We start from the raw sequence: 25,385 nt of genomic DNA on the forward strand, positions 1-25,385 counted from the left end.
TTTTTTTTTTTGTTTTGTTTTTTGTTTGTTTGTTTGTTTTTTTATACTTTAAGTTCTGGGATACATATGCAGAATATGCAGGTTATATAGGTATACACTTGCCATGGTGATTTGCTGCACCCATCAACCTGTCATCTACATTAGGTATTTCTCCTAATTCTATCCCTCTCCTAGCCCCCAAACCCTGAAAGTCCCCAGTGTGTGATATTCCCCTCCCTGTGTCCATGTGTTCTCATTGTTCAGCTCCCACTTATGAGTGAGAACATGCAGTGTTTGGTTTTCTGTTCATGTGTTAGTTTGTTCACAGTGTGGTGATTCATCAAGGATCTAGAACCAGGAATACAACTTGACCCAGCAGTCCCATTACCGGGTATATACCCAAAGGTTTATAAATCATTCTACTATAAAGACACATACACACGTATATTTATTGAAACACTGTTTACAATTGCAAGGACTTGGAACCAACCCACATGCCCATCCATGATTAAATGGACAAAGAAAATGTGGCATGTATACACCATGGAATACTATACAGCCATAAAAAAGCATGAGTTCATGTCCTTTGCAGGGACATGGATGAAGCTGGAAACCATCATTCTTGGCAAGGCAGTCTTGATGTATCAACAAAAACTCTCCTTCTAAATAGCAACCTCATATGCCTGTCTGCAACAAAATGGCACACTTGCATTTTTGATTAGGAGTCAAACTGGGCTGGCCAACAAGGCAATTTTGTGAAGTATGTCCTTCAAATGAATATATTTAAAAACTAGCCATTAATAGCCACTTCAATTAAATAAATACTTACTTAGACTCTCTCTATGCTAGGTGGTAGGGTAGGGTTTGAGTCTCAAAATGAGGAGCTGTTGAAAACACAGATGCTTATTGGATACATTTGTGTGTGATACATTGTTCTAGGCACTGCTGACGCAATGATGAGCAAATAGACATTCTTCAGTGAATAAAAGAGACATTAACCATTTAATCACATATACATTAAATTATACATTTAATCATATCTGATAAGTACAGTGAAAGAAATATGTAGTACATGTAGTGTTTCTCTGGCATATATAGCAGATAATCCTGACAATATAACATCCAGAGAAGGCTTCTAAAGTGAAGTGAATTTACAAAGATGGGAAGGATGAGGAGTGATTCACTAGGTAAAGGGGAGAGAGAAGCAGGAGCATGTGTTCCTGGCAGAGAGAATGGCATGAGCAAGTGCCCTAATGCACTGGGTGGAAAGTCGGTATACAAGAAGCTCAGGAAGTGAAGCAGGCAGGGGAGACTTTAGGATAAGGCAGAAAGGAGGCTGAGACAAGGGATGATTCAGATTATTGAGCACCTAGAATATCACACAAAAACGATGTTGATAGTCTTAAGAACAACGGGAATCCACTAACTGGTTTTAAGGCAAGGGTGTGTGGTGAGTGATAAGGATGGATTTGTGTTTCAAACAAGTGACTGACTGCAATACGGTGAACAGATTGGATGAGGGGCAAGAGCAGATGCCAGGAAATGGATCAAGGCAGCTGTCACTGTGGTTCAGGAAACAGGTAATGCCAGCACAGACAGATCAGCCCTGGGAAAGATGAAGAGAGAGGGATAGATGCAGCACATAGCTGGAAGGTAAAATCAATAGGCCTTAGTGATAGGGTATGCGGAGCAACTAAGGGAGGAGGATGAAGGTGAAGAATTGGATGACTGTTGATGCTCATAGTTTTAAGGGCCACGGGAGAAAAATCAGATCATGGTAAGCAGACTTTGAGGTAAAAACATGATTTCAGTTTTGGGTATTTTTGATCTAAAATGCCTCTGAAACACTCAATGGAAGATATTGAAAAAGCAGTAGGATATACAGATCCGAGTCCCAGAGGACAAATATAGGCTGAATATACAAATTGATGAGCACTTAGCGTGTAAGTGATCATTGAAATCAGAGGCATGGAAAGTATAGTGTAAGGCAATAAAAAAGGACCATGATTGAGGCATTCCAAACACTTAATGGTCAAATAGAAGTTAAAAGGGAGATAAGGAAGGAGAGCCACAGAAGAAAGAGAAAAACTGGGAGATAGTTGCATAACTGAACCAAAGAAGAGGTCTTGTGAGGACACGGTGGTAGGGAGAGACTATGTTTAAGTAGTAAGATTGAGAATGAGTTTACTTCTTGCCTAGCAGTTGGAAAAGATCAGAAATAGTGCATATCAAACTCCTGAGATTGACATAAATTATCCAAAATTATAACTCTAAGTCAAGAAAGATGACCTTGGGATATATCAGTCAAGAATTCTACGGAATACTCTTGTCCAAAAGAAACAGACATCCGTTATAATTATCATATGAATGCAACACATTCATATTGTTCACATTGTTTTAAGGATTACAAAAAGAAACTTATTGGGATAGAGTGCAGTATCATCTAAACTTAAGCAGAGAGTAGCAGACAGTCAATAAAATTCATTCCTTCATCCCTGGGCCCATAGCTAGACCACATTTCATATGTTTAGAACATGTAGATGTAAGGTAAATTGAAGCAACATAAGCCTCTTCTGGTCTGCTCATAGAAAACATCTCTGGGTTCCCCATTCACCAACTGATGGGAGAGAAGTCTGAAGTGTGAGAGGAAAATGAAGCCACAGGTGCATAGGAAGAAACCCAGGGGTCTGGGTGACCAGGTGGAAGGCAGCTGGTAAACCAGAAATATCAACTGACTTAGCATGAATGAGAGATAAACTTCAATTGTTTAAGCCACTGGAATTTGGGCATTTATCTGTTATAACAGTTAGTATTAACTACTCTAACTGATACACTGAAGCTGGCTACTTTGGAAGCAACTCAGAGGGGCAGCATTTATCTCACAGACCATAACCTCTCATTGACCACAGACCTTTTATCTTTCATTGATTCACTAGTGAACCATATTTCAATGATACAGACCGAATGATCAAAACCAAATGGCAGTTAATTTGCTGCTAAGGACTTTCTTAAATCTGAATGGGTTAGAATAATTCAAGGTGTTTTTGTTTTTTGTTTTCCTGTCAAACAATATAAATTTTTCAAGTGAATCACAGTTAAGCTGTGCTTTAACAGAGGAGGAAAACAAAGTTCCATGTTATTTCTTTGATTGACAGCTAATTAAAAAGCAAACTAAAATTTTGTCATCAATATTGTGTTACAGTGATTTAAATAGTAATTAAGCAAAATGTAGTTCTCTCAAATTGAAACAGAAAACTCCAGATTTTTTAAATCTGCTTTTTGCTTAGAACAGCACTAAAATTTATTTAAAATATGTGTTTTTATATAACAACATGCAAGTGCTCATATGACAGCTTGGCAGAGATGCTGAGGAATCTTTATAGAAAACTTGGTATGCATATTTCATATGCTTAATCATAACTTTATCTTTAAGTCTTCGGAGGAGGAAAGAAAGGGCCAACCATGGTACAGTAATGAAGCCTGAAAAGTTCTACAGGTAGGGAGAAGAGGCAGGAAAAAAGAAATATCACGTGCATGAAAGTGCTAACATGATTGAGACTTTTTCTGGGTCCTCAACATTTTTCAGGTTTAATTTCAGTATCTGATCAGTAATTTGATTATTGCAACTTAATGTTTCACCCTCTTTCAGTTAGGACCAACTACACAATATCTGAGCCCATCTACGTGTGGGACTCATGTGAATGTATAGTTTGTATATCCATGAAGCTGGGCCTGCACTCATTTCACTCTCAAAAAAAAATTACAAAATACTATAGACCTGAGACCAAGAGTTTTCAAGTGTGATGAATAGAAATATTTGGTTGTTGCTGTGTTTTTGTATTAACTGTAGCCGTTAATCAATGTTGTCCTATAAAGACTGTATTAACGTATAAGATCTTTGGTTTCCTAACTCTCTTTTTTATTATGTCATATAGATAAATCAAAATGTAGCTGGAACAAAACGGTCTCTAAAGCAAAATGATGCAATATTCTTTTTTGACCTCACTGTGGCCTGAATGTTTGTGTTTCCCCAAAACTCATCCATTGAAACCTAATCACCAGTGTGATGATATTAGAAGGTAGGGCCTGGGAGATGATTAGATCATGAGGGAGGAACCTTCATGAATGGAATTAGTGCCCTTATAAAAGAGGCCTCAGAGACCTGCCTTGTTTCCTTCCACCATGTGAGGACACAGATAGAATGCACTGCCTGTGAGACAGAAAGTGAGCCCTCACCAGGTGCCAAATTTGCTGGTGCCTTAATCTTGGCCTTAGTTTGCAGAACTGTGAGAAATAAATTTATGATGTTTATAACTACATAGTCCATGGTATTTTGTTGTAGCAGCTCAAATGGACTTAGACAGCTCTGAACTTAGACTGCACAAAACAGGATGGTATGCACTGCTGATTGACATGTGTTCCTATTCTAGAGATTACCAAATATTGGCAAGCTTACAGTAGAAAAGTACCCTGGAGAGAAAAAAGTTACTGGAATTTCTCAGGCAAGTTCAAAAGGACATAATTTTTATGAGATGCCAATCTGCCTCCATGGGCAGGAGAGGACACACTTCCTTGACAGCGTTTGTAGATGAGAGTGACAAGAGGTATTAGACTTGTAGGAGAGGGCTGTCTATAAACAGAGACCATCTTTTTATTGGCTTTTTCATGAACTCAACTGGTTCCACTGCACAAAGTCAGAAGGAGAATGGCAAGAGACTCTTAAAACCAGGTTTGTGGGATCTGCAAAAAGTAAAGGGTGATGACTTGCTCTGTCACTGAACATCCTCTGACCCTCTAACCAGTTTACTTGTCTTGGGGCTACTATAATGGGGAAATTAATACTAGTAAAAGACGACACAGTGGTTTGGCTAAATAGTCAAGACACAGACCATCACATTGAGCTTTAGATTTCAAAGATGTAAAAGATGTGCCTGTGCCAACAGGTCCCAGGTCAGTGTTTTAATATTGTGAAGTTTGAAAACATTTACTCTGATAGGCGGTTAAGACTTATATGACTTGTCTATGGAGCAATTTTAAAGTTGAAAACTATAAACAGGGTTTCCATTTTTATACTATGTAAAGATTATTTTCTGCAGAGTGAAATAGTTAAGATTACATTTCCTGTTCTCTGATTTCTATGTCAAGATTAATAGGCCACCCAGAGAAGGGATCTTTCTAGCAATAATTTATACCCTCAAGGTTTTCCAAAACCTCATTCACACTCTCTAATCTATTGATATCCTCTTTCAAAGAAATATTCCTGAACATATTTTATCTATTTACTTTTATGGAATTTTTTCACTAAATAAACCTTGTTTTGGTTTGTTTTGGCTTTTGTTGAAGTGATGGTAAATACCTGGCTGGATGCCAAGTCTTCTAGTATGGGGCTGAGAACAGATGTGATAAGAAGAGAAGGATAAAACTGGGCCCTCTACATTGTGTTAGATCAAAAATGCTCACGATTTATCCTTTCCCTATATCCACACTTTTGCAATGCGACTGTGTAGTTCTTCTCACCAACAAATAAAGAGTCCGTTGCAATATCCTTTGAATCTGGACTGGTCTTACAACCTAGTCAAGCAATGCAATAATGAAACAGAAGTTATTGTGTGCCAATCTAAACCTAGACTTTAAGAGACCTTGCACTTATATTCTTTCTCTTATAATCCTGCGCATCCACCATGTGACAATCCCAAACTATTCTGATGAGATGTACAAGCCCTCAGGGCCCCTATCATCTTAGCTGACACCCATCAAATCCAACCAACCTGCAGAAGCAGAGCTGACCAACCAACTAGTTGAGCAAAGACACAGGAATATGCCCAAATAACCCCAGCCAAAAGCGCTGACCAGGCAGACTAGTGAACTAAATAAGTGGTTGTTTTAAGGCATTATGATTTAAAGTGGCACGCTGGGCAACAAAAACTAGTGCACATGCTTTTGACCAAAATGCTGATTACATCTGTGTTTCTTATTTCAATGTCCATCAGCATTGAGTTATCTAAAACTGGAGCCTTGCTAGTTTCTGCTGTATTATTAGGGATTCTTCTTGGGTATAGCTCCCTCTTCAAATATTCTCTGCAATAATTGACTTGCTTTAATATTAAAGCAATTGTTTTGCTTTAATAATCAACATCACTCATTCATATTTCATCTTCCAGAAATTTGATTAAATCTCTTATCAGCAATGGCCTTTTTCCTATTTTCTTTATTGTTGTGCATTCTACAGATTTTACTTTTTTCTACTATTTTAATAGGTTTTAAAATAGATAAAGAAAAAAAAACATGAGTTTTGTCAACATCTGGAACTAATTCAGTGACTATTTATTGAGCATCTATTGCATGTAGGCTATATAAATTTTGCAAACAACATTTGTTTATAAATAATGTTAAAAAGCATTTTTATTCATTTTAGCAAAGCATGTTTCCTAAATTTCATACTCAGGAGAATTTCTCAGTGTAATCCCTGTATATTTTAGAAATTAATTTAACTGCTCTTATTTAAAGATTGTCTTTCACACTTTTATCACTTATTCATTTATATATCACCTTACTCCAGAAATAATTTACATGTTGGATTTTGAACTAATCTAGACAACTCCTTCCTTCATTGTTAACAAATGGTAAATTTAACTATCATTATCTTTCAGTTAAAAAAATAGAATCAGTATATCATAAATACCCAATTATCTGGTGTGTATAGGCAGTGATTAAAAAAAACCAGACAGTCATACTCAGTCATTCATGCATTAGATACTTTGTATTGACAATACACAAGACACTTTCTGGTAACATAGGTGAGGACCTGGTTAAAAGAGCACATTTTTATTCATAATATAAATATTATCAAAGGCACAAATTTTAGTATTGGACAGTTCAATATTTGTTACACTTAAAATACTATTCAAGTAAATTTTGTCTTCCTAGTGAATAAATGCACTGACATAGGTAAAGGCACTTTCAGGCATACCCCTGTTGTCTAAATGAAATGGGAAGTTACTGTGTACTCTGTTCAAGCCATAGTGTAGTCCATCGCCTCTCTCTTCAGGTTGTATTCTGCTTCCACCAGACGAAGAACCAAATAAAACCTCATGTTTCCACATAAAAAGTCATCAAAGTCCAATTTCTGGTTCTGCTACAAATTGTGTAACGTGGAGTAAGTTATCTAACTTATTTGGGTTCTCAGTGTCCTCATATTTATCAAATGAAAAGGTTGAACAAGATGATCTCCAATTCTCTCACCAATCTCTCTCAAAATAGTCTCCAATTACAGGCTTGGGAGTCACCTAGATCTGGGTTAGAGTTTACACTCTGCCACTTACTGCAGTCAACTTTCAACAAATATCAAAACCTAAATTGTATTATCTATGATGTAGAGATAACCTCATGTAACTAGTATGAAAATCAAAAAACATAATGCATAATTTCTCCTAACTCAGTGCTTAAAACACAGCAAGCACTCAGTATATGCTAGCTAATATTAATTAGTATTAAACCACAACATCTACAGTATGTTTCTAGATGCTAACTGGATATTTCCATTAACAGGTAGATCACTACCTTATGAGAAAATCTTTTCACTCCAGGACATCTTAATTATTAAGGCTTTACATACATATAATGAGCTTAAATCTAACTCCTTGTAACTATCTACTCTGCTATTTAGTAGATTTTAACTGGAGTTCACAAAGAATTCAGGAGATGGATAAACTTGGATGAAAAACTTTACATTTGTATTTTCACTAACTTGTAATAAAAAATACCATTTTCTTCAATTATGAATATAGTTACCAAACCACTGTTGTGACTTTGTTGCCAGTAAAAATCATCAATATCTTCTTATCTCATTAGACTTGTTGTGAGCACTTCAAAATTGACTGTTAGATATGTGCTCTGCTAGATCTTATTATTTAATACATTAATAAAGTTATACATATATAACTATACCAAAATTTTATTTTAATATTTTTATAATTTGTTCTAAGTCAATTCATTTCCTTTTTAATTCTATAATTTTATTTGTATTTATAAACATTATACAGGCTGGGTGTGGTAGCTCACACCTGTAATCCTTGCATTTTAGGAGGCGAAGGCAGGAGTATCACTTGAGGCCAGGAGTTTGAGATCAACCTAAGTGAAATCTCTTTTGTAAATACCCCATCTACACACACACACACACACACACACACACACACACACACACACACACACAATTAAAAATGAGCCATGTGGTGGCCCACACCTTTGGTCCTAGCTACTGTGGAGGCTGAGGCAGAAGGACTGCTTGAGACTGGGAGTTTAAGGCTGCAGTGAGGTACAATCACACCACTACGCTCTAGCCTGGGTGACATAGCAGACCTTGCCTCTAAAAACAAACAAACAAAAGAACAACAAAAAAACCATTATACAGTTGTCCCTCAGTATTTATGGGAGATTGGTGCCAGGACCTCTGGCAGATGCCAAAATCCATGGATGCTCAAGCCCCAATAGGAAATACCGATATGATATATGAAATAATGATATCACATAGTATTTGTCTATAAGGCATGTATATCCTCTCAAATATTTGAAATCATCTCTAGATTTATTATAATGCCTAGAAGAATGTAAATGTTGCATAAATAATTCTTATACTGTATTATTTAAAATATAATGACAAGAAAAACTTTCATACATGTTCAGCACAAACTTTTTTTAAAAAAACATTTTTAATCTATGGTTACTTGAATCCCAGGATGCAGAACCCATGAGTACAGAGGGCCAGCTGGGCTGGAAGGCATTCAGAGGTGTACCCTCTTTGTTGAAAGGATTCAGGATTTATACACTCTCCATACACACACACAGAAGATTAGTAAACTCTGCTCTGGAGTAAGCTCACATAATTCTACTCTTCCTCCCCAATGAAACCCTTATCCACTGAAAGACAAATATGGCCTTGGAATGCTCTAAATGTTTGTGTCCCTTCAAAATGTATACATTGAAACCTAATCACTAATGTGACAGTATTTCAAGATGGGACCCTTGAGAGGTCATTACAAAAGAGGTCCAAGAGAGACCCCTTACCCCTTTAACCATGTGAGACACAGCAATAAGGTGCCATCTACGAAAGAGAAAGCACACCCTCACCAGACACCAAATCTGCTGGCACCTTGATTTTGGACTTCTCAGCCTCGAAAACTTTGGGAGATAAATTTCTATTGTTTGTAAGCTACTGAATTTATGCTATTTTGTTATAGCAGCCAGAATGGACAAAGTCAGATCTAATTGCCAGATGTCTTTCTGCCTCTACTTAACATTTCTAGTTGAGCATGCCTCCAGGCATATGTCATGGAAAACTAGTGTGCAAGATGATCTGCAAAAGAAAAAGTGGTATTTTGTTCAAAAATGGGGGAAGGGAAAAGGAAAAACCATCAAATACCAGAAGCAGTAACAGGAAAGGTAAAGAAAGTAGGTATCTGGATGGAGAAGCAAAGTTAAAATGATGCTTATCAGACAGAACACCTGTGTTTGTGGAAAGAAGTTAGGAGCCACTGGAGAAAGAAATAATCTTTGTTATTATAGGGAGAAGTGATGATGGCAGGACCATATTCCTGGAGGAAAGGTCAGAGGATGAAAGTAGAAAGTAAGTAGCTATAGAGGAAAGCATATCCTTTCATGACACTAAAGTGGGACATTTCTCTCCAAGTTTCCTTAATGTCCTCCTGTCTTGGACAGGTGGGATACAAATTGGTATATTAAAGAACATGAAAATTACTGCTCAAAAGACATCTTTTGCTTAACAACTCATCCTTTCCAAGCTTCTTCGACAACAGACCTTTCCTCTTCGTAAGAATCATTAATGTTCTATGAGCTACTGCTCTACAGAATACACTCAGAAACTGTTCTAACTTTCCATTGTGCAGGATATTCCATAGGTGGTCTTACAATTGTTTGAGCACGATGAACTACTGCTACCTTTCCTGTCTGAGCAGTCATATTTCAATTAATGTTGATTTTCTTTCTCTCAAGAAAGATTCAGTTTAGAAGATCTTTAGATAGACTTATCACACATTTGATATAGTACTTGCAATGAACTACCATTTTTCATGAGAACTATCCACACGATGAGGTCTTTCAGTATTTGTGATATTTCTTTTTAAAAAAAAAAATTCTTAAAACCTAAATCAGAACTTAACATTTGTTTTCTGTTAGATTGTGCCTTGTTATTTCTGGACTTTTTTTTCTACTCCAAAGTGTGATAAAGAGAACATTTGTATTGACTTATTTTATATTGTAAAACTTTTCAAATAAGATACCGTTAGGGTATTTTAAAAATAACAATAGTTTATTTTTGGATTTTTTTTTTTTTTTTTATAAGTTTTGAGATAAGGTCCTGCTCTGTTGTCCAGGCTGGAGTGCAGTGATGTGAACTCAGCTCACTGCAACCTCCTCCTTCCAGGTTCAAGTGACTCATGCCTCAGCCTCCCAAGTAGCTGGGATTACAGGCATCTGCCACCTTGCCCAGCTAATTTTTGTATTTCTGGTGGAGTCAGTGTTCCACCATGTTGGCCAGGCTGGTCTTAAACTCCTGACCTCAAGTGATCTACCCTCTTTGGCCTCCCAAAGTGGTAGGTATTATGTTATTTTTTAACCATAGCATAGCCACACATTTCTTTTTTCTTTTTCTTTTTTTTTTTTTTTTTTTTTTTTTTTTGGCTGAGATCCAAATTTATTATAACTGCTTGATTCATTCTGACAAAGACTACTACTAGGTATCCACCCATTATCCATTCTTTTCTTATTCTTGCTAAAGAAAAACACCTATGTTATTGGGATTGGGAGTATGCTCAGTTAATACATATGTTTTTCAGATTAACTTGCACCTAGATATGTTCTTTCTTTAATTTCCAAATTGTATTTTAAATTCAGGGGTACATGAGCAGAATGTGCATGTACATATTGGTGACATAGGTAGAGGTGTGCCATGGTGGTTTGCTGCATAGATCATCCCATTATCCAGGTATTAGGTCCAGCATCCATTAGCTATTCTCTTGATTCTTTCCCTCTTCCCACCTCACTACCCTTCAACAGGCCCCAGTGTATTGTTACCCTACTCCCAATGTGTCCATGTGTTCTGATCATCCCTTATACATGAGAACATCTGATATTTTGGTTTTCTGTTCCTGCATTAGTTTGCTAAGGATAATGGCCTCCAGCTCCATCTGTGTTCCCATAAAAGGCATAATCTTATTTTTTATGGCTGTATAGTATTCCATGGTGTATGTGTACCACATTTTCTTTACCAAATCTGCCATTTATAGGCATTTAGGTTGATTAGATGTCTTTGCTATTGTGACAGTGCTGCAATGAACATACATGTGCTTGTGTCTTTATGATAGAATGAATTATATTCCTTTGGGTATATACCTGATAATGAGATTGCTGGGTTAAATGATATTTCTGCCTCTAGATCTTTAAGGAATTGCCACACTGTGTTCCACAATCGTTGAACTAATTTACACTCCGACCAAAAGTCTAAAAGCATTCCTTTTCCTCCACAACCTCACCAGCATCTGTTGTTTTTTGACTTCTTAATCACAGCCATTCTGACTGGTGTGAGATGGTATTTCATTGTGGTTTTGATTTGCATTTCTCTAATGAACAGTGATGTTGAGCTTTTTTTTCATATGTTTGTTGGCTACATGAATGTCTTCTTTTGAGAAGTATCTATTCATGTCTTTTGCTGACCTTTTAACAGTGGTGGTGTAAATGTATTTAACTTCCTTACAGATGTTGTATATTAGACCATTGTCAGATGGATAGATTGCAAAAAATTTCTCCCATTCTGTAGGTTGTCTGTTTACTCTGTTGTTATTTTCTTTTGCTGTACAGAAGCACTTTAATTAGATCCCATTTGCCAATTTTTGCTTTTTCTGCAATGCTTTTGGCATTTTCATCATGAAATTTTGTCTGTGTCCATGTCCTGATTGGTATTGCCTAGATTTTCTTCTAGGATTTTTATAGTTTTGGGTTTTACATTTAAGTCTTTAATCCATCTTGAGTTTATTTTTGTATATAGTGTAAAGAAGGGGTCCAGTTTCAGTTTTCTGTATATGGCCGTTATCCCAGAACCATTTATTGAATAGGAAATCATCTCCCCATTGCTTGTTTTGGCCAGGTTTGTCAAAGAAAGGATGGTTGTAGGTATGCGGTACAATTTCTGGGGTCTCTATTCTGTTTCTTTGGTCTATGTGTCTGTTCTGGTACCAGTACCATGCTGTTTTGGTTATCATACCCCTGTAGCATGTAGTTTGAAGTTGGGTACAATGATGCCTCCAGCTTTGTTCTTTTTGCTTAGGATTCCTTTGAACTTTAAATGTTTTCCACAAAGTTGATTAGCATTAGTCTGTGCTTTGATGTAACCCCTTGTTAAAATGTTGGGCAGAACATAGACCAGGGAAGAACAATGTGGCATATCAATGCTTTGGAGTATGTTTATTCAATCAATCATATATATATATATATATATATATATATATATATATATATATATATATAATTTCATGGGACTATTTACCAAGATGTTCCACAACAGTTAGATTGCTAGTAGCCCTGTAATTTCGTATCTGTTATTCCTGTGGTTTTTTTCTTTTTTTTTTTTTTTTTTTGAATCTGGAAATGTCTTTTGTTATTCTAAAGAATAATTTTTTTTGCTTATAACACTCAGACAGACCAAAACATACATAGAAGTTTAAATTCTTGCTTATGTTATTCTTTGAATTACATACGTTCTCACTGAACTCACTGAACTTAAGTGTGTGTGTGTGTGTTCTCAGAGATGATATTTCTGAAGTGGCTACAAATGTGAACCAAACTTCACTAAACCATGCTATATGACTTCTGTGGCCACTTTAAAAACTACAATCATTAATATCAATATAAATGGTAAATATATATACTGGCATGTAACTACTATAAATAATTGCCTCCAATTATTAGTCATAATCGCAATGTTGGCATCTACATTCACATTGTTTATAATGAGTGAAATAAAATTGTGTTCAGGACAGTAAAATTGTGTCATGAAGTGCTGCTTGATTTTTTTTTTTTTTTCTGAAAGTAGGATTATATTTGAACCCAGTAATCCCATTTTTGGAAATTAGAAATCTCTTTATCCTAGTACAGCTCTGCTCACTCAAGGACTCACAGTGAGATCTCAGAAGCTAGGATGGTTCTACAATAAATATATTTATCCCTGAAGGTAGAAGTTTAAAATTCCAAAATGATGAATTTGCTGCTATACACTGCTACAGTTGCTTCATAGTGTTTGGCTCCTTAAGTAGGAAATACAGTTCAGCACTAAGCCAAAGGGGTTCCTAAATGGACCAATTCATTCAAGTTAATGGAGGCTTACGTTCATTATATGAAGGATTAGTTACAAAATGGCAATGCTACACTCATCAGGTTTTTCTCAAGATCTATAAAGGAAACAATGAACCAATGATTATAACTTAAACCTTTTTTTAATGTACACATTTCAAGTTCATAATAGGAGGCATTATATATTAATCATTCACACTAGTAGCAATGAAAACCCTTTAAGACTATTATCAAGAGATATAATACAGTCAGGCAAGTTTAAACCTATAAAAGAATCACTGCCATTGACTTCTACAAAATCTTAGTGCCAAACTGACTGCTATAAAAGATATGTAATGCCACAGAATACAAACACCCATGGCAGAATAACTCAATACAATAATCCAATAATAATGCATGTAAGCATGCGGGCAGCAGAGGAAAAGGAAGGGAAATATAGGCTACTCACTGGAAACACATATAGTATTTGGGTTCAGATAGCTCAGTTTTTCTCAAACTATAAGATGCTGAGTATTCTAAGAAGACAAATTACCAACAACATTGTTTCTTATAAAATATATTTAATGTATTTAAACACACTTCTATAATTGTTATTATCATACAAGAATCCACATTGAAATAATTGAGAAATAAGTGTTGGGTATATCATGAATGCATGAAATAGAATTAAATGTCAAAGTTTCATATACATATTAATTTTAACGTTAATGCTAAATATTTATTAGTATTTACCAACTAATTTTACTGATATACATTGCCTGTTAATCATCAAAGCACCACGTTATGCAACTTGTCACCATTTCAACTGTTTTTGTCTTTTCTATGTCCTTAATTTAAAAAGATGATTTAATATATTTAATTTGTATTATTGTTTTGGACTTTTAATAAGTTAAAATATGAATAAGCTTTTTAAATCACTTCTTGAAACAATTAATTTTGCAGATCATTTTTTGTCTTCTTTAATCAAAGTGCATATTATATCCATGAACTATCGCATGTTTTCTATCAATATATAATTATTTTAAAAGTATTTCCAATAAATATGGAAAATATATATTTCCAACAAATTTTCTAGTAATTTCTATATTACATGGTATATTCCAGAATGGCAATGGAATAATTGAACTATGGAATGTTTAAACTAGGAGGAACTTGGGTATAGTTTCACCACTTAAGGGTAAAAGTGAGGCCAGGAGAGACGAGATGACTAGGACTCACTTTACTCAGTGAGTTGGACTACGGATGCTTTCTGATTTCTAATTCTGTGCTCTTCCACCCGGCTTCTTATATCCTGATATCACAAACATTTAAAAGAAAGAAAGAGAGAGAAAAGAAGGAAGGAATAGAAGGAGAAAAGAAAGAAAGAAATTGTATTCACCAAGAATAAAAATGTTGCCCAGTAATGCGGTTGCAGAATTGAAAGATTAGATGATATGTGTTTGATATTCAGCCAAAGTATTTAACATATCATAAAATTCCATAAATAATCAGTTATATGGAAGACATTAAGGACTATGAAATGTACCCCAGAGGTAGGCTGTAGAACCTAACAAAGAATAGATAATGGGTCCTCAGCACAGATTAGTGACTCAGGTCGAGCAAAAGCCAATTAAGGCTAAATTTCAAGAATAGTTTTAAAACTAGTTAACCCTGACAAGTAGGGGACCGTTTCAATGTATGAAACTCACTCATGTTGGCTTAGGCCTTTATTAAACCTTTATTAAAAGGTTATAGGACTGTTTTATAGAAGCCAAAGCTAGAAAGGTAACCAAGCCCCTCGTAGGATTAGAACCCATCTAAAAGCTATCAAGAATGAAGACAATTATATTTATCACCTCTTCTTTCATGGAGTTAGTAGATTCTCATCGTGTGTCTCTTTGGTTATCAGTTTCATGCTCTTTTTTTGTAAGAAAATTGGCCCTCCTATTTCAAGATCCAGTAAATAGAGACTGGAATCAATGTGCCCCAAATCAAAATTCCTCAGAGATAACCTGTTCTTCCATCTTGGAGGTGGGTGGTGAAAAGCAATGAAGGGCAGGACCTTCTGCCCCCTCAACAGCAATTATGGAAGGAGAACCTCTTGAATGACATCATCAGGAGATTCTCAAAGAGTGTAACAGGGTGCAGAGAGCGAGCTTTGGCAAAGACACATGTGACTTCCTTAACGCTGAGTATCCCTTGGAAAGAAGGAAACTACAGGCAACAGAAAAAGTAAGAAAGCATAGAAAATAAACTGAGGCAGAGCAGAAGGGAGAAATCCACATTAGCCTCTTGAAGGATTGTTGACCTGTTCCAGTCCTTAGTTTGCAACCACAGCAAGCTTTGCTTCAGGACCCCTCAGTGAGCCCAAGGAAAGTACAGATGGGCTGATGACCAGAGCTTGCTTATCCTCTTTACTCTCTGGATCTGCTTCACCTGATCCTGGTCACCCTTTTTAGAATTCCTGCTCAGCAACTTACTGCTAAGTCTACTTCTTGCCTTCCTGTGGACCTAGGACATTGATATTATCTGCAACAACTGCCATTTAAACAGACATAACCTTGGAGATAATCTAACCAATCCTGATATGCTGAAACAATATGTGTTTTCACATGGGAGAGGCCTTGATTTGAATCCTTAATTATTGCTGAAAAGCCTTCTAACCAAAATCAATTCACTTATCCTGACTCGTGATTTCTCAAAATAATAATGATTTTCTCAATGAGTTTTTGCCTAAAAATATAGGATAAATTAAGTAATAATAATAACTCAAAATAACAACTGGATTTCTGGTCTATATCTCCTTTCCTAAACTCTGATCATAACTTGTACAGCAAGTCATGAATTTTGGGTCCCTTAATTTAATACATGTACCTTTATTGAGTACCTAAATATGCAAAGCATTAGCCTAGAAACTTCATGGAAAACAAAATTTACCAATCACAGTATCCTGCCCAAAAGGAAATTACAAAGTTAAAATGGACAATACATAAAAAGAAGAAAGGAAGAAGGAAGGAAAGAAGGAGGGAATGAGGGAAGGAAGGAGGGAAGGAGGGAAAGAGGGAGGTAGGGAGGGAAGGAGGGAGGAAGAAAGGAAGGAAAGAAGGAAGGGAGGGACAGAGGGAGGGAGGGAAAGGAGAGAGAAAAGAAAGACAGAAAGACTTGAAAATTGTCTACTGTGCACTAAGCTTTTTAGATACATAATCATACTCTTCACAAGCAGTGTTTTAGGTAGGCATTATTGTTCTCATTTTATGAATAAGTGAACAGAGGCTCAGAAGGATTAAGTGACTCTGGGGAAATATTTTTAAAATTGTTCAGATAATGTGCTGTGATGTGATTACAGTAGAAAAACATTGCTTTTAACTCTGTAGTTGAGGACTTTGTAAAGCAGATGAAATCTGAGCCCTCTATACTGGGTGGGATTTAGGCACTGGCAGAAATACCAGCATGAGCCAGGGATCTGACAGCAGAAAGAACATAGCCATGTCTGAGACTAGCAAACAGCTAGATCAGTTCATAATATTATACATAAAGGGGAGAAGTCTTGGGAATAAGGTTGGGGCCAGATGACGGAGAACCTGAATGCCCAGCTAATGTGTTATCAAATTACTGTCGGTAGCAGAGAACCACTGAAGTTGAGTAAAAAAAAAAAAAAAAAATACCCTCAGATCTCTGGCCAGAAGCAATAACTAAGAAAAACTGGCATGGGGAGCATACGACAATTATCAGGGCAGGAGGTAACAGGGAGTTTGATTTAGAATTTCAGCCACAAAAATGGACAAATCATCAAGGTAAAAAAAAAAAAAAAAAAATACCCTCAGATCTCTGGCCAGAAGCAATAACTAAGAAAAACTGGCATGGGGAGCATACGACAATTATCAGGGCAGGAGGTAACAGGGAGTTTGATTTAGAATTTCAGCCACAAAAATGGACAAATCATCAAGGTAAGAAAGAAAATTTGCAGAGGTAGAATCAACAGATCTTCATAATCTTTAAATATATTTTTAAAATTTTAAGTATTTTTATTTGTTTATTTTTTTAAACAAGGAGTTTAGTTTTATTTTCTCTGTGCATCTGCAAAATACTCAGGACCACCATAAAAAGGTAATACCTCCAGTGGAAAAAGTTACATTAAAAAGGGAAATGGGGTGGGGTGCTGAAAGAGACTAGTGCCTTAGCCCCCAGGAGCTATAGCATCTCTGATTGGTCCAAGGAGAAAAAGCCAAAGATGTAATGAATTTCAGGAACAAGAGACTCTAACAGTAGCTGAGAGCGAATAAGGAATCAGATCCTCTTCTCTTCTACTCCCTGGGCTTTCTGTTTAACAGGAAGCTAATTTTGCAACTTTTTATATTAACAAAAATGAAGCATATTGTTTTCATAAACCTTTGTAAAATCTGCTGCATTCTCTGACATATTTGCAAATAATGCCACATTCTGCATACAGTTTATGTGCAACATGCTTCACGTTACTAACAGAGAGACATCACTAAAATAATATTCTATAACAAAATTATGAAGGTCATTCCTTAAAATACTATTTTAGAAATGAAAATACATTTGTTGACAAGTGTTAATAATTTGATACTTACACATTAGACACACATATATTTTTGCCCGCTAACAATCTGGATTTTATTATTCATCCTCAAGACATTTAGAACAGTGGCTGTCAACGCCAGCTGCACATTAGAATCACCTGCAGAGCTTTAAAGAAGGCTGTTGCCTGAGTCCTCACCTGAGTTCTGCTATAAATGACCTAGGAGCAGTTTGGGAATTGTGTATGTGTGTTTCATAAGGCTCTCTAGATGATTTTAATGCAAAACCCATGGTTGAGGACCACTCGGCAGTAAGAAAAATGATTGATTATGTTAGAGATATTTAAGTAGTTTATCTTGCCATCCAAAAGATTATTAGCTACATTTATATAATTTGTACACATAAGATCCCAAACTAGTCTTGCCCTAACATTTAATATGAGAAAGACTGTATCAAGAAGGAGAGCTTGGTGGGCTGAGTGGTCAGAATAGAGGGAATAAATGAAGAACAAGTTGTGAAGTAAGCTGACTTCTGAAACATTTTGCTTATTCTTTCGTCCTGACTCAGCAGCAACCTCTGGACTATTACAGCAGTGAAAGCTCTCCTTCAGTCACTCACTCTGCAAACACTCATCTGCTCGCTGGCTGACCCCATCATGAATATCCCCAGTTCCTGTACTCAGCCTTCCAGTGGCACCTGTGACTGGGTGCAAAATCCAAGATAAGGCTTTTGGTCACATTGAAACTCATAGAAACTGAGAGGGGAGAGCTAGCACACTGGCCCTTATTCTTCATGTTTGCAGGAATTCTGAATGATCTGCTTATTCCCAAATCTCTTCTCTTTTCTGTCATACAATGAGTAAGGTGCTAATTAGCTCCATGGCTTAAGGCATTGTCAACAGAAATCCCACTTTAAATGTGCCTGTTGCCTAGGCAGAGTTAAACATTTCTTTCTATTGCTCATAATTGAAGAGAAAACTGCTACCCTTTCTACAGCAGGCAGGACTGTGAGGGAATTGGACAAGGAACAAGCCATGGGGAATATTTAGTGTGTACAGCAGTAAGATGACCTCTAGCTGTTCTGCATTACTCACTACTGTTCCATTAATAAGGTTTTTTTCAAGGTTGGCTCTGGTCTTTGTTCATTTTATTACTTTTCCATGGAGTCCTCCTAAATGTTTCAACTATAATTCTATCCATTTCTCAAAGCTTAGTTAAAATACAGTTTTACTCATCTCACCATACCAATCAATCTTTCTCTACTCTCTCAGCTTTGGAATTAGATATCTTTGCACTTGTCATTCTTCCTTTACCAGACTTAAGCATCCAAAGAGAATTTGTCTTTGTCCAGTGTATATACAACATGGCACCAATTGCCATCCAGTGCACATAACAGGTATTCAATAAATGAATTAAGTATTATAGATCACTCTAAATCTCATCAAATAATTCATGAACAACTGGAATTATTTCAGTATTGAAATAACTAATAAGTTTTGACATGAGAGAGGTGAAAGGCTCAAGAGTCTCCCCTGGAATGGATAATTAAAGAGGTATTTAATTATTCAACATAAATAATGGACTTGTATCTGAAACAAACATGAATATTCTCAACTAACTTTATCTTATGGGATTACAGTTGTTTTTTTCCAACCCTTTAATAGTAGCATATGTTCTTTTCTGAAACACTATTTAAATAAGCTTGCTTTATGCAAGTCCCAGAAGTCACTCCTTGTAATTGTACCACTGAAATCACTATAATTCTTGGTTTAAAGAAGTTAATATATTTTCTGCCAGAGTGACAAGAGGGTCATCACTTACCTCTGAGTTCTACATGTGGCACATTCAAGAATGACTTCTCCACCTCCAAGGACTGACAAGCTGTATGTTTATTTATGAGACCTTAATCCGAACTATTCTTATTTCCTGATTTCTAGGGGAGTAGCTACAAGGAAGAGTTTTTAATTACCAAAGTCCTCAACAGTTCTAAGTTACTTAAGAGTCATCGTAACATTGCTTTCATTGCAACCCATGGGGTTTTAGCCTATTTAAAATTGCTTTGCTTTTACGTCATAAACCTTGTTTGACCCAAATCAACTTGTTTCAGTTGGTAAGTTTCACAAAATTTGAAGAAGTATTTGGAAAATTTTTATTTCCACACTCCTTTGAGGTTTTTCTACCCTATAAGTACCTAGCAGAGAGCCTTTCAGATATCCAGTACTCAGGATACTTGGAGAAATAACAAATGAATGAGGGAATGGTGTTTACATTTTGCCAGTAGAAGTAATTGAGATCCGCATTTGAGATATGTTGACATTTAGTTCAGAAAAATGTAAACTTGATGGAATTTTCAGCTAAAAAACTTCCTTTGAAATCTAAATATCTTATAAATAAGATATGCTCTTGCCTTTGTTACTAGGCATCTTTTGATATGCATGTCCAAATCTTTCAACTAAATTATAAATTACAGAGGAGTCTGAGCGTGGTGGCTCACGCCTATAATCTCAGCACTTTGGGAGGCCAAGGCAGGCAGATAGCCTGAGTTCAGGGGTTAGAGACTACCCTGCACAACATGGTGAAACCCCATCTCCACTAAAATACAAAAAATTAGCTGGGCATGGTGGTGCGTGCCTGTAGTCCCAGCTACTCAGGAGGCTGAGGCATGAGAATCACTTGAGCCTGAAAGGTGGAGGTTGCAGTGAGCCAAGATTGCACCAGTGCACTACAGCCTGGGAGACAGAGCGAGGCTCCGTCTCAAAAAAAAATACAGAGGAATTATGCTTATTGCTCAGCACAGAACCTAGCACCCAGCAGATGTTCTATAAATTTGTATGATTGATCTATCTCTACATTGTGCAATATTTCACCTTCAGACTTGTGTCTTCACCATTATATAGTCTCCTTCCAGATAGGACCTGCTGGATTGGAATTTAGTGTCCAAGATCAGATTGAGCCATTTACGCAAACATAATGTCAAGACCAGCCCTTGGAAAATTGCAAAGTGGCAAGGAATATCCTTATTGATGCTTTTCTTCACAATTTTCTTCTTCTCCATCAGGTAATCATTGATCCTCTACTTGCTTTAGAAAACGATCTGATTTACTCAATACAAAGACATATTAAGAAACAAAAGCAAATTTACATAAATGGGACTGCATCAAACTAAAAGCTTACATCTGCACAACAAAGAAGATAATCGACAGAATGAAGAAACGACCTATAAAATAAAAATATTTGCATCTGCTATGAATATTTGCATCTGATATAAAATTAATATTCAAAATACAGAACTCAAGAGCAAGAAAATAAATCACCCAATTTCAAAAAAGGTAAAGGATCTGAATAGACATTTCTTAAAAGGCATACAGATGGCCAATAAGTATATGAAAAAGTGGTCAACATCACTAATCATGGGGAAATGCAAATCAAACCACAGTATCATCTCACACCTGTTAGAATGGCTATCATCAAGAAGAAAAAAGGTAATAAATATTGGGGAGGATATGAAGAAGAGGGAACCTAAACACTGTCGATAGGAATGTAAATTAATACAAGCACTATTCAAAGGTGTTACCATTTTAGCAAGTCGCTACTACAGCAAAACTAACAACTGTAAAGTCTATTGGAGGACTATGAGCAGCCCTACAGGGAAAAAAGGAAAGCTACATTGGTACATTCCCCACTGATCCCAGGCAAAGTGTGAACTCTATTGAACTGATTTTGCTTGGAAGAAATACGAGAAAGGTTTCCCCAGAACACCTTTGAAAGCAGGTGCCTTATAAATGGAAACAAAGAAATCACTTAACAGAAAATTTGTTTGTTTCAACAGACAGGTTGTGAGGCTGCTTCTTGCTGTGTAGATCACAATGGTGACCAAGTGCTGGCTGTGAATGGGCCACACGGCACTCATTATTCACCAACAAGATTAAAGAAATAGTGACTATGAAATTCTTATTTCAAACTCTAATTTTCTAGGATTATCAAGGAAGGTCAGCATTTTACAAACACTTTATTTTCTTACATTCACTTTTCTTTTAATCGTGACCAGTCAAGATAATGTGCATGAGATATCTGTTTCTGTGTGTTAGAGACAGAATGTTTGTTCTTAGGTACTGCAAGGAAAAATTAGCATTCAGACACAAAGTTTTTTTTAGCAAGGCAATTTTACTTCTACAGAAAGGGTACTGCTCATCAGCTATCTTGCTACAAGAGTATACTGAACAAAAGAAAGGCAGGACTATTTATTTTTTATGCATTGGGTCTTTACTGCTGTGTCTGAGCTTTATTGGTTGGAGCTGGACTTTATGGCTTAACTTAAACTTGATTGGCTAATAATTTAAAACTTTTTTGAATAGGTAAAGGCAATGGAGAACAAAAGGAAATGACAAAGTTGCTTGTGAAAGGACTTAGAAAAGTAATAACATTTCTAAATAAGGAAGGGGCATAGGCTGTGAGCTGGGACATGCCTGTAAGCATGTCTAGTACAAGTATCTTTTTACTTTCTATGCTGTGTAACAAATTATCCCCAAACACAGCATCTTAAAACAACAAATGTCTCTTACTTCACACAGTTTATAAGGATCAAGAATTCAGGAGAGCTTGGGGTCTCTCAAGAGGTTGCAGTCAATCTGCCAGCTGGGGCTGCTGTCACTGCAAGCCTCACCTGGAGCTAGAGAATTGCTTCTCAAGTCACTCACATGATTGTTGGCTTGCCTCAGTTCCTCACTTGCCATTGGCTGGAGGCTTCCATACCTTACCATGTGGTCTTTTTCCATAGGCTGCTTGAGTGTCTTTGAGAGTTGGCAGCTAGCTGCCTCCAGAGTGAGTAATCAGAGAAAAAGAAACGGTATCCAAGACAGAAGCCACAGTTTTTATGACCTAACCTCCAAAGTGGCACATCATAACTCTTCCTGAATTTTCTTGGCCATGGAGGTCAACCCTGGTACAATGTGGAAGGAGATGACACAAAAATCTGAATACCAGAGGGTGCAGCTCACTGAAAGCCATCTTGGAAGTTGGCTACCAAAGAAGATTTCTTTAGATGCCAATTTTCTATGATATAGCTAAAGAATACAATGGATAGTTTATTGCTTCTTCCAAGTAGCAGATCCTAACTTTTTTTGCAGATGGAGTGGAGGAGTAATATAGGTTCCTTTTAAGTCTCTAATGAAAGCTCTGAATATCCTTCCCAAGAGAATGTACAGCTGACCTCTGTATCAGTAGGTTCTTCATCCACAATTTAACCAACTGGGGATTAAAAATATTCCACAAAAATAACAATACAACAACAAAAATCATCATCATCATCATTTTTATAACAACGATACACATAACATTTGCATTTTATTAGTTATTAGAGGTAATCTAAAGAAATGTAAAGTGTATGGAAGGATATAGGTTATATATTAACACTATACCATTTTATGTAAGGAACTTGAGCATACACTGAGTTTTGTATCTGCACTATTGGTATTCGGCTCCTGGAATCAATCCCCCACAGATTCCAAGGGATGACTGTACAAATGAGTCATTATAATTTTGCACCTAATTTCCTAGAGTCTAAGCATTCCCTAAAGATTTTATAATAACTTTAGGTTCAGAAACACTATCCTTAACAGTTACCTTCATCTTGCAATCACTAAGCACAAGGACATAGCTGCCATTGGGAACTTATAGTAGGATATACAAATACTTATTTAATCAAATCACAGTTGACATTTTTATTTAACCAGAAATTCAAAGAGTTCTGAATAGAACATGACTGTTTTCTAAGCCAAACTTCCAAAGAAATTCCTGTATGGGAAACTCAAATGCTTATTTAAGTTGCAGTCTTTGAGAGATAAAGAAGTCCTAGGGGTGCTATCTCTATACATGCCGGTAAAAAAGTCCTTTGCCTTTCAAGGCAAAGTAAAGGGAGATTAAGGAATTTTGCTATGGAGAACCCCTATGAACAAAAATATGGTGTTTCACCATAGTTTGACAATATATGACAGCTATCTATGTTAAAAACTGTGGTCAATAAAGCTGACCACTAAATTGATATTTTTATAAGACCTCTTCCCATTCTTTCTTTTTTTAGGTTTACATTTTGAAATTCAGACCTTAAACCACTGTCTTAGTCCATTTTCTGTTGCTATAACAGAATACTATAGATTGAGTAATTTACAAAGAAAAGAAGTTTATTTGGCTTATTGCTTTGGAGACTGGGAAGCCCAAGAGCATGGTATCAGCACCTGGCAAAGGCATGGCAGAAAGTGTCCTATGGTAAGAGCACATGAAATGGGGAGAGCTTGCTTTTTATACCAAAGCCATTCCTGCAAATGCTAACTCACTCTCATGATAACAGCATTAATCTATTCACTACAGAAGAACTCTTATGACCCAATTACCTCTTAAAAGTTCCACTTTCTCAACACTTCTACATCGGGGATTAAGTTTCTAATACAGAAATTTGGAAAGATATATTCAAACCATAGCAACCATGGACACTCTCCTCCAGCCTGCTAGCTACACGTACTGAGTTATTATCTTTCTTTTCTACTAAATGTAATCTTTTTTAAAAAGCCCACAGCACCTGGTATTCCCAGGTGGTCTCCCATCCAAGTACTAACCAGGCCTGACCCTGCTTAGCTTCTGAGATCAGATAAGATCGGGCGTGTTCAGGGTGGTATGGCTGTAGACTGAATGTAACCTTTAATCAAGTTTCTCAAACATGACATACCTCTTCCAACTGATCATTTAGAATGTTCAGTAGATTCTATATTCTAGTATCATTTAGTGGAAGACTTTCAGCACAGAGTGAAAGTTTATAATAATTAGGACTATGTTCCCTTCTTATGCATTCTCAGAGCATTCTATGACATACATGTCATAGCATCCTATGACACACACATACATACATACACACATGTGTATATATGTATATATAATTATATATACAAGTACTATGCTAGTACTATATATATACTAATACATAGACAATTTGTATAAAATGAATTATATAACATTCTAAACAAATAATAATTATTCCATAGTTCTATATGGAAGAAAATGCAACCATGATTCTTACAGGGCTGAAGTAAAATAGTAAGAGATCATGGACTGACTCGGAAAGTCTGGCTTTGATAGTTCTTAGCTGTGCAAACTAGGCTTGTTCTCTGAGTCTGTTTCCTCATCAGTTTCCCTATACAAAATGGCATAATACATTACATGACCACTTCTTAGAATTTTGGGTGGTCCAATGGGACAACTAATGTGGAAAATAACTTGTAAACCACAAAAAACTGAACTCTTAATATGTTATCATTAGTATTAAATGCGCTGTTTAGTTGAAAGAGGTGCTATATAACAAGAGAAATGGGTGACTTTTGTGTTTAAAAAGTGTCACTCAGAAATCTATGCTTACTGGTTGGTAGGTGTCAGAAAAAAAAATGGTAAATAAACAGCCATTTCTATTCAGAAGGCTGAATTCTGTGTCCTCTGTCATTATAAAACCAGTTATTAATCTTGACAAGTACAGAAGGTACT

General features: G+C 36.3%; 1 protein-coding gene and 1 non-coding gene across 3 annotated transcripts in view; both read right to left on the reverse strand.

The window, feature by feature from the left end:
• Window positions 1-25,385, reverse strand: part of PDE4D (phosphodiesterase 4D) — a 1,550,946-nt gene that overhangs the window by 1,164,965 nt on the left and 360,596 nt on the right. The window lies entirely within an intron of this gene.
• LOC119467039 lies at window positions 24,421-24,539 on the reverse strand. Its single transcript, XR_005195559.1, has one exon. It is a non-coding gene; the product is annotated as a 5S ribosomal RNA (ribosomal RNA).

The sequence above is a fragment of the Cebus imitator genome, unplaced genomic scaffold (genome assembly GCF_001604975.1).
Source record: "Cebus imitator isolate Cc_AM_T3 unplaced genomic scaffold, Cebus_imitator-1.0 Scaffold255, whole genome shotgun sequence".
NCBI lineage: Eukaryota > Metazoa > Chordata > Mammalia > Primates > Cebidae > Cebus > Cebus imitator.